Here is a 9,847-nt window from a genome sequence, read left to right as displayed (position 1 = left end):
TACATATATTTACCATTTCTAGTGCTCTTCATTCCTTTGGGTGATTCATAATTCCTTCTGATAGCATTTTCCTTCTGCCTAAAGAACTTTCTTTGACATTTTTTCAATGCTGGTCAGCTGATGATGAATTGTTACAGCTTTGAATGTCTAAAATAGTCTTCACTTTGTCTTCATTTATGAAATATATTTTCTCTGGGTATAAAATTCTAGGTTGACAGGTTTTTTTTTTTTTCCTTTTAGTACTTTAAAGATGTTATTGTTTTCTGGATTGTATCGTTTTTGATGAAAAGTCTACTGCCATCTTTGTTCTGCTGTATGTCCTGTCTTTTTTCTAAGGAAGGGGAATTATTAGATCCATCTTTCATGGTTTACCCCTTTCTTCTACATTGTTGGAGATTTCCTTGAACAAATGTTTTAGCTCACTAAATTATCTTCAATGTCAATTATGCAATTCTCATTTATTGAGCAGCTATTTTTTAAATTGTATTTTACATTTTCAAGATTTCACATTGTCTTTTTCACCTGTTTATATTTATAGACACTTGTTTTTTTTTTTTTTTTTTTTTTTTGCGGTATGCGGGCCTCTCACTGTTGTGGACTCTCCCGATGTGGAGCGCAGGCTCGGCAGCCTTGGCTCACAGGCCCAGCCGCTCCGCGGCATGTGGGATCCTCCCGGACCGGGGCACAAACCCGTGTCCCCTGCATCTGCAGGCGGACTCTCAACCACTGCGCCACCAGGGAAGCCCTAGACACTTGTTTTTGTCAGCCTATTTTATCTTTGTGAAATTAATATATTTATTTTAAAGTTCTTTGCTTTTGTAATGTTGCATTGAATGTCTTTTTATTCAAAAAATTGTTTACATGTTCATATCCTTAAGAATTTATCCTATACATAGAATACTGGGTCAAAAAGAACAAATAATTTTGAAGACTTTCTTGGAAGCTTCTAGATTGCTTCCTGAAAAAGTAAAATTGCCACAATCATCCAACTATCCACTACTTCAAAATAACAGTAATTGAGTGTGTATGATATATCTGGCATATGGCAGGAATGTCTGTTTTGCTACACTTTGCAATGATTCAAACTATGTAAAATATATAGTTGCACTGGATCATCTCCCCCTTCTACTCCATGGCATATACTGTTGCTACTCCAGATCCTCTTGAATACATTTTACCATTTGGTGTGCCCTTCCTTTGGGGCAAATTGCTTTCACTTTCAATGACTCTCACCTGAGACTCATCTTCAGCAAACTGCTTTGGGCTAGTGGAGCTCACTACCCCCATGAACAGAGGGCTGGAGGGCCAGGCAGTTACTCTCCACCGGTCATCCCTAGCCAATGACTAGAGGTTACAGGATTATGAAGAGCTTCCTGGTGTCGGTCTCAACAACTCTGATATCTCAATCATACTCCAGGGTCTCCTGTGAGATAAATTACCTTCCTCAGAATTTTGCCTGAAATTGCACCTTTATTTGGGTTCTTCCCCTTCATTGTCCTGATTCCCCCCTCCCTTAACTGATTTTTCCTGACATCTCTTCTTTAAAAAATAACTTGTGCTCAAGTCACCTCAGGGTCTGCTTTGGGGAACCTGACCTAAGATATGCTCCAATTCCACCCTACCATAAATACTGTTAATTTGGCGTAGTTTGTCTTATACTTTTCTCTTCTACGACATGCATAAACAGGAAAAAAAGTTATACATTATACACATTACCCTGTAATTTGCCTTAGTTTTTTCATTTAGTAATATATCATGGACGCCTAAGACAATCCTTTAAAAAAATTCTCTATAGTGTTACATTGATTTTATTGAGGTTCCATACTATAATTTTTCAATTACCACTATAGATAGACATTAATATTGTTTCAAATTTTATGCTGCTGCAATAACCTTGAGATCTTTGTCTTCAATAACGAGGTCAGGTTCTTGAGAAGGGGGCTTTTGCACTTTAAAAAGTTCCCCTTAGATGTTAAGAGCCAGATCCCATAAGTCTTAGAACAGAGAGAACGAAACATTTGTGTTCTGGACATGGGGTAAGAGGTTGAAAGGTGATGACTCAGGAACAGGTTGCCAACCACATAAAGAAGAAAGAAAATTCCTCCTTGGCTTAGAGGCAAGTATTTTGGAAGAAACTGAGAGGAGAAGGTAAAAGAGCTGAGAAGCTTATGTGGGGCTTTCCCCCTGGCCTGTCCTTTGGTGTGAAAACCTGGGAGGTAGGATCACGTAGAGACTCCGGGCAGATTCTCATTCAGTGCGTCCTGTTTAGAGGACCCTGCCGGAGCCATTCTGACTACTGCTCATGCTCTGTGCATAGTTAAATGTTTTGACTATCCCCTGCTGTCTTCAGGAAGATTTGTTGACTTAAAAGCAGAAAGCTACATCTCTATCTGCAGGGTGGATAGGAACATATATTTTGGGGTGTGCCCTTTATGAAAAAGAATGAAAATTATGAACCTGCCTTAAAGCAACATCTGGGGGCTGCAGCAGAGTAATAATGGCAACAAGATATGTTTCAGTAGAAAGGGCCTGCACCTCCAAGCCTCGACTCCTGCAGGTATTGCAAGGAAGTTTCCACGGCCTCCAAAGAAGCAGGCGAGGGAGCTGAGAACTGAGAGCCTTGGGGACTCCTTTGCACAGTATGTGGGATGGACAGCCCACCCCAGGGACTGTATAGAAAACATAGTTGATTCTTGGAGGATGAGTAGCACCCTCCAAATTGAGGTGGGGCCGAACAGCAGGAGAAAACTGCAGGGCTTCCTTGTAAGCAGTCACTACACAAGGCTAGTGCCGAGAGTATGGCAGGAAATAACATAGCTGGGGATGGGGCTGGGGCTCTTGCTAAGGAGAGGGAGGTAGCTGCCCAAGATCATCAAGATGAATATCTTTCAGTCAAGGCCAGAGAGGACAGAGGACAACACTGATGAGTTATTCCTCACACCCCACAAGGACAGGGCCGTAAGCAGGCCTGAGCTTCTTTCCCCAAACTTGGACCCTGGCTGGGGAGAGAGAAACAGGAGTGGAGGAGAATCTTAAGCGAATGCATTTTAAGCCATAGTGGTTGAAGTACTTTGAACTGGTGAGAGGACAGTGTTGGGAATGGGAGCTTGAGAGCTAGAGTTACAGAGAGAGGAACAGCATTTCAAGATAGTATACCCTGAGACATTTCCCTTATGATTAGTGAACCCACTGTTCATCCATGAACTTCTAAAAAATTATATTTGGAGCTTTTTGTCAGTCGTCTTTTTTTTCCTACATTTATTATGGTTTATTTTATTTTATGTTATTTATTTATTTTGGCTGCATTGGGTCTTTGTTGCTGCACGCGGGCTTTCTCTAGTTGCGGTGAGCAGGGGCTACTCTTCCTTGTGGTGCGCCGGCTTCTCATTGCGGTGGCTTCTCTTGTTGCGGAACACAGGCTCTAGACGTGCAGGCTTCAGTTGTTGTGGCTCACAGGCTCTAGAGTGCAGGCTCAGTAGTTGTGGCGCACAGGCTTGGTTGCTCCGCGGCATGTGGGATCTTCCCCGACCAGGGCTAGAACCCGTGTCCCCTGCATTGGCAGGCGGATTCTTAACCACTGCACCACCAGCGAAGCCCCAGTCATCCTTGAACTTTTGTCTTTGCATACTGATATTTTTATTTCTGTTGGCTAACTTCTGAGAAATGGTTTGCAAAAGCTGCTGATTTTTAAATATATCTTTTATCCAGACACCTATTTTTAATTCCATTATGCATTCTAAAAGTTTTTCAGCTGATTCTTTTGGGTAGTCTAGGCATATAATCAAATTGTCTGTGAATCATGGTAAATCTCTTTTTAATTCCATAGTTATGTACTTCTGGCTTTTGTTTCATGTCTCATTGAACAGACCAGACTCCTAGAACCACAAAATTTTTTCTTCTTATTTTATTCCTAATTTCAACAGGAATAAAGCTACTAGTTAACAAACATGTATAGAGCAGTTATTAGGCATTGGGCGCTGTTTATTTTATTAGTTATCTATTTTATACATATTAGTGTATACGTGTCAATCCCACTCTCCCAATTCATCCCCCCACCACTCCCCCCCACCACCCCACTTTCCCCCATTGGTGTCCATATGTTTGTTCTCTACATCTGTGTCTCTATTTCTGCCTTGCAAACCAGTTCATCTATACAATGTTTCTAGATTCCACATGTATGCGTTAACATGTGATATTTGTTTTTCTCTTTCTGACTTACTCTGTATGGCAGTCTCTGGGTCCATCCATGTTTAAACATGGTATATTTCTCCATCTGTTTGTGTCATCTTTAATTTCTTTCATCAGTGTCTTATAGTTTTCTGAGTACAGGTCTTTTACCTCCTTATGCAGGTTTATTCCTAGGTATTTTATTCTTTTTGTTGCAATGGTGAATGGGATTGTTTCTTTAATTTCTCTTTCTGGTCTTTTGTTGTTAGTGTATAGGAATGCAAGAGATTTGTGTGCATTGATTTTGTATCCTGCAACTTTACAAAGTTCATTGATTAGCTCTAGTAGTTTCCTGGTGGCATCTTTAGGGTTATCTATGTATAGTACCATGTCATCTGCAAACAGTGACAGTTTTACTTCTTCTTTTCCAATTTGTATTCCTTTTATTTCTTTTTCTTCTCTGATTTCAATGGCTAAGACTTCCAAATCTACGTTAAATAATAGTGGCAAGAGTGGACATCCTTGTCTTGTTCCTGATCTTAGTGGAAATGGTTTCAGTTTTTCACCATTGAGGATGATGTTTGCTGCAGGTTTGTTGTATATGGCCTTTATGATGTTGAGGTAGGTTCCCTCTATGCCCACTTTCTGGAGAGTTTTTACCATAAATCGGTGTTGAATTTTGTCAAAAGCTTTTTCTGCATCTATTGAGATGATCATATGGTTTTTATCCTTCAATTTGTTAACATGGTGTATCACATTGATTGATTTGCATATATTGAAAAACCCTTCCATCTCTAGGATAAATCCCACTCGATCACAGTGTATGATCCTTTTAATGTGTTGTTGGATTTTGTTTGCTAGTATTTTGTTGAGGATTTTTGCATCTATATTCATCTGATATTGGCCTGTAATTTTCTTTTATTGTAGTATCTTTGTCTGGTTTTGGTATCAGGGTGATGGTGGACTCATAGAATGAGTTTGGGAGTGTTCCTTCCTCTGAAGTTCTTTGGAAGAGTTTGAGAAGGATAGGTGTTAGCTCTTCTCTAAATGTTTGATAGAATTCACCTGTGAAGCCATCTGGTCCTGGACTTTTGTTTGTTGGAAGATTTTTAATCACAGTTTGAATTGCATTACTTGTGATTGGTCTGTTCATATTTTCTGTTTCTTCCTGGTTCAGTCTTGGAAGGTTAAACCTTTCTAAGAATTTGTCCATTTCTTCTAGGTTGTCCATCTTATTGGCATAGAGTTGCTTGTAGTAGTCTCTTAGGATGCTTTGTATTTCTGCAGTGTCCGTTGTAACTTCTCCTTTTTCATTCCTAATCTTGTTGATTTGAGTCCTCTCCCTCTTTTTCTTCATGAATCTGGCTAACAGTTTATCAATTTTGCTTATCTTCTCAAAGAACCAGCTTTTAGCTTTATTGATCTTTGCTATTGTTTTCTTTGTTTCTATTTCATTTATTTCTGCTCTGATCTTTATGATTTCTTTCCTTCTACTAACTTTGGATTTTGTTTATTCTTCTTTCTCTAGTTCCTTTAGGTGTAAGGTTAGATTGTTTATTTGAGATTTTTCTTGTTTCTTAAGGTAGGATTGTATTGTTATAACGTTCACTCTTAGAACTGCTTTTGCTGCATCCCATAGGTTTTGGATCGTCATGTTTTCATTGTCATTTGCCTCTAGGTATTTTTTGATTTCCTCTTTGATTTCTTCAGTGATCTCTTGGTTAGTTAGTAACGTATTGTTTAGCCTCCACGTTTTTCTGTTTTTCATGTTTTTTTTTTTTTTTTGCGGTACGTGGGCCTCTCACTGTTGTGGCCTCTCCCATTGCGGAGCAAGGCTCCAGACACGCAGGCCCAGCAGCCGTGGCTCATGGGCCCAGCCACTCTGCGGCATGTGGGACCCTCCCGGACCGGGGCACGAACTCGTTTCGCCTGCATCGGCAGGCGGACTCTCAGCCACTGCGCCACCAGGGAAGCCCTTTCACGTTTTTGTTTTTCCTCTGTAATTGATTTCTTTTTTTTTTAAGATGTTGGGGATAGGAGTTTATTAATTAATTAATTTATTTTTGCTGTGTTGGGTCTTCGTTTCTGTGTGAGGGCTTTCTCCAATTGCGGCGAGCAGGGGCCACTCTTGATCGCGGTGTGCAGGCCTCTCACTGGCACGGCCTCTCTTGTTGTGTGTGGAGTCCAGGCTCCAGACATGCAGGCTTAGTAGTTGTGGCTCACAGGCCTAGTTGCTCTGTGGCATGTGGGATCCTCCCAGACCAGGGCTTGAACCCGTATCCCCTGCATTAGCAGGCAGATTCTCTCTCAACCACTGAGCCATCAGGGAAGCCCTGTAATTGATTTCTAATCTCATAGGATTGTGGTTGGAAAAGATGCTTGATATGATTTCAGTTTTGGTAAATTTACCGAGGCTTGATTTGTGACCCAAGATGTGATCTATCCTGGAGAATGTTCTATGTGCACTTGAGAAGAAAGTGTAATCTGCTGTTTTTGGATGGAATGTCTTATAAATGTCAATTAAATCTATCTGTTCTATTGTGTCATTTAAAGCTTGTGTTTCCTTATTTATTTTCCAACTGGATGATCTGTCCATTGGTATAAGTGAGGTGTTAAAGTCCCCCACTATTATTGTGTTACTGTCGATTTCTCCTTTTATAGCTGTAGCAGTTGCCTTATGTATTGAGGTGCTCCTATGTTGGGTGCATATATACTTATAATTGTTATATCGTCTTCTTGGATTGATCCCTTGATCATTATGTAGTGTCCTTCCTTGTCTCTTGTAACATTCTTTTTTTTAAAGTCTATTTTATCTGATATGAGTATTGCTACTCCAGCTTTCTTTTGATTTCCATTTGCATGGAATATCTTTTTCCATCCCCTCACTTTCAGTCTGTATGTGTGTTGGGTGCTGTTTTAAGTACTTTAATGTATGATCTTATTTCTGTCACTGTGAGGTAGGCACTATTATAATTTCCATTTTACAGTGAGGAGGTTTTGAAGACAGGCAAACTTCAAATGAAATTGCAGTTTTTCCAATTAAATGTGTGGGCATTGACATTTCATACACTTTATTAACATCGGTTTTCCCTTTTCAGAATCGAGAATGATAATGTCTATCATAGAATCAGGATCAGGAATTCTGTACACAGAGAAGACTCATTAAAAAATACACAGCTTTTATTAACTATTGATACCTGATTCAGAATTTCTTTCAGTTATTTAACCTCTATGTGGCCATGAGGAAGTTGCAGAGCCGGGCTGTGAATTCCGAGTCTAGAGCCTATTGTTCTTTACCTCTAGACAGGTGTGCTGGTAAATGTTTAATATCCAGCTCTCTGAAAAAAAAAAAGTCCCGATTGGCAACATTTGCCAATTTTTGTGGTGTAACTACTCTCACCATGGTTGATGTGGTATCACTGAATATGGATTTGGGAAGAGGTCCTCATAATTCCTCTTGGGAACCGGAACTGGCCACGCTAGGCAATTCCAGCACTCCTCAGCCTCCAGCATTACATCATAAGGCAAGGAGGTGGTTGCTGTGTAAGGTACCTGTTGGTTGAGGTTCTTTGGCTTCAAGAAATAGAAATCAGGTGGAGCTGGTCCAAGTCAAAGGTGAATTCGCTGTAAAGATACAGTCTTAGAAGGAAGGGCAAGGAGGCAGCAGGGCTTAGGAGGGCTGGGAATGAGGGATAGATGTGCTGTGGGGTCTCAGTGCATCCCTTGTCTCTGACTCTGTTTACTGCAGGTCTGTGTTCCTGCATCTCTGGCTCACAGGGCAGAATGCTACTATCCATCAATCCTGAATGTACCCACTGAGGTTCTTGCCACCGGCAGAGACTGAGGTCCTCTCTGACTGGCTCAGTTGGGTCAAGGGTCAGTCCTAGACAGTCAGCTATGACTATATGACGTTAGTGTTGGCCATAGTCTGTTTGCTTCTGTTCATGATCACATTGGAGATGTCATTCTAGACTAGGACCAGCCCCTTCTGTCTCTGAAATTCTGTTACACTTAAAACTCGTTGTCACACCAGGATCCTCTGGACTCCTCACCATCTGTGTCTTGATGACCTTTCTGAGGTCGTCCCTGTCAGCGTCTCCTTTGCTCACTTCACTTTTCCAGCCTTCTTGTTGGTCCTTGAATATTACAAGTTCATCCCAACTCAGGGCCTTTGTACTTGCTCTCATAGGTGTTCTCATGGCTTCCATCCTTACTTCATTCAAGTCTCTTCCTCAGAGATTCTAAAACCATGGGTCAAATCCATTTCACCTTGCTTTACTAATCAAGGTCATTTTCATTGTTGCTACAAAAGATTTGCCTGTTCTCCAACCAGCACATAGCCCAAGTTGTTTTCCAGGAACTTGCAGTCAGCTGTGTCTAGTTCAAGCCAAGCCAGTTAAGACTGGATGGGACCACTGACCCTCCAGCTGGGCATGCCTGAGTATTCTTTAGCTGTCAGAGGGCTGAAAACTCCACCCTCAGATTGTGTTAAGCACTTACATATTTGAATGTGCCAAGGCCTGTAGCTTAGTTACACCTGCGCAGAAGGACAATTACTGCACCTTTTTCCAATCACCTTTCCCCACACTCCCCACGCCCCCCATGCCTCAGACCACCCTGCTGCTTTATTCTTTATCTCATAAATACCCAAGCCCCTTGGCTTCAGGGAGGCAGATTTGAAACTTGTTCTCCTGTCTTGTCTGTCTTGAGAATAAACCTTCTCTTTGCTGCAAACCTTGTCACTGCAGTGTGTTTGCTTGTTGTATGTCAGGCAAAACAAACCTGATTCCCTAACAAGCCCCTCCCTGAGCATCCTGCCTGAAACAGTCCATTCCACTGTGCGTGTCCTCATACCTGCTTTATTCTCTTCAATATTACCTGAAATTGTATCATGTATTTGATTCTCTGCTCCAGGTCTCACCGCTGGAATATGACCCATGGGTCCAGGGACTTTGTCTTGTATGGCTGTATTTTCAGCATCTGGAACAGTGCTTGGCATCTAGTAGACACTTAAAACCTATTGGCTGCATGCTTGATTAAATAAATCAATGAGAGTGAGCTGCAGACTTATTATGAAGTACACATTTGAAAATAAACCTTAACTCTTCACTTTGTTTTAAAATGTTTTTGTTTATTTTACACATAAATAGTATAATAGTATTCCTTTTAAAGTGAGATGTAATTTGGATTTTTCATGGTCTAAACTTCCCTAATCTACCCCTTAGTATATTTTCTCTCAAGCTTTCCCCACAGTATTCTAAATTAGGTTTTGCAGTAATATGTGGAAATAGGCTTTTGTTTTTCATTTGAGGCAGGAAATATTTGACTTTAATTATGATTTGATGATCCTGGTAAGAAGGGAAGTGGCATGAAGAGCTGGTATTTGTTTTCTGTCTTTAAAGGCTCTGTGTGAGCAGAAAAGATTATCTTCTTGTTTACAAAACTATTTCATAGGTGACTCCTGCAAGAATCATCTCCAGTTAACTCCCAGTACAGTAACTCAGAATTATCGTCAAAATAGATAGATGAAGAAGAATGGCCCTTTGCTGGAAAAAACTAATCGAGAAAAGCATATTTCCAAAAGTATGCCAGAAAAAAGACTTCTTTTTCTCATGAAAAATTCAGAGCAAGAAAGAAAATGCTACTTTCACAAGAGAAAGCATGTATTTGGTCATAGACA

The sequence above is a fragment of the Neophocaena asiaeorientalis genome, unplaced genomic scaffold, assembly GCF_003031525.2.
Source record: "Neophocaena asiaeorientalis asiaeorientalis breed wild unplaced genomic scaffold, Neophocaena_asiaeorientalis_V1.1 scaffold603, whole genome shotgun sequence".
Taxonomy (NCBI): domain Eukaryota; kingdom Metazoa; phylum Chordata; class Mammalia; order Artiodactyla; family Phocoenidae; genus Neophocaena; species Neophocaena asiaeorientalis.
The sequence above is the reverse complement of the archived record's forward strand: the minus strand, read 5'-3'. Positions refer to the sequence as shown.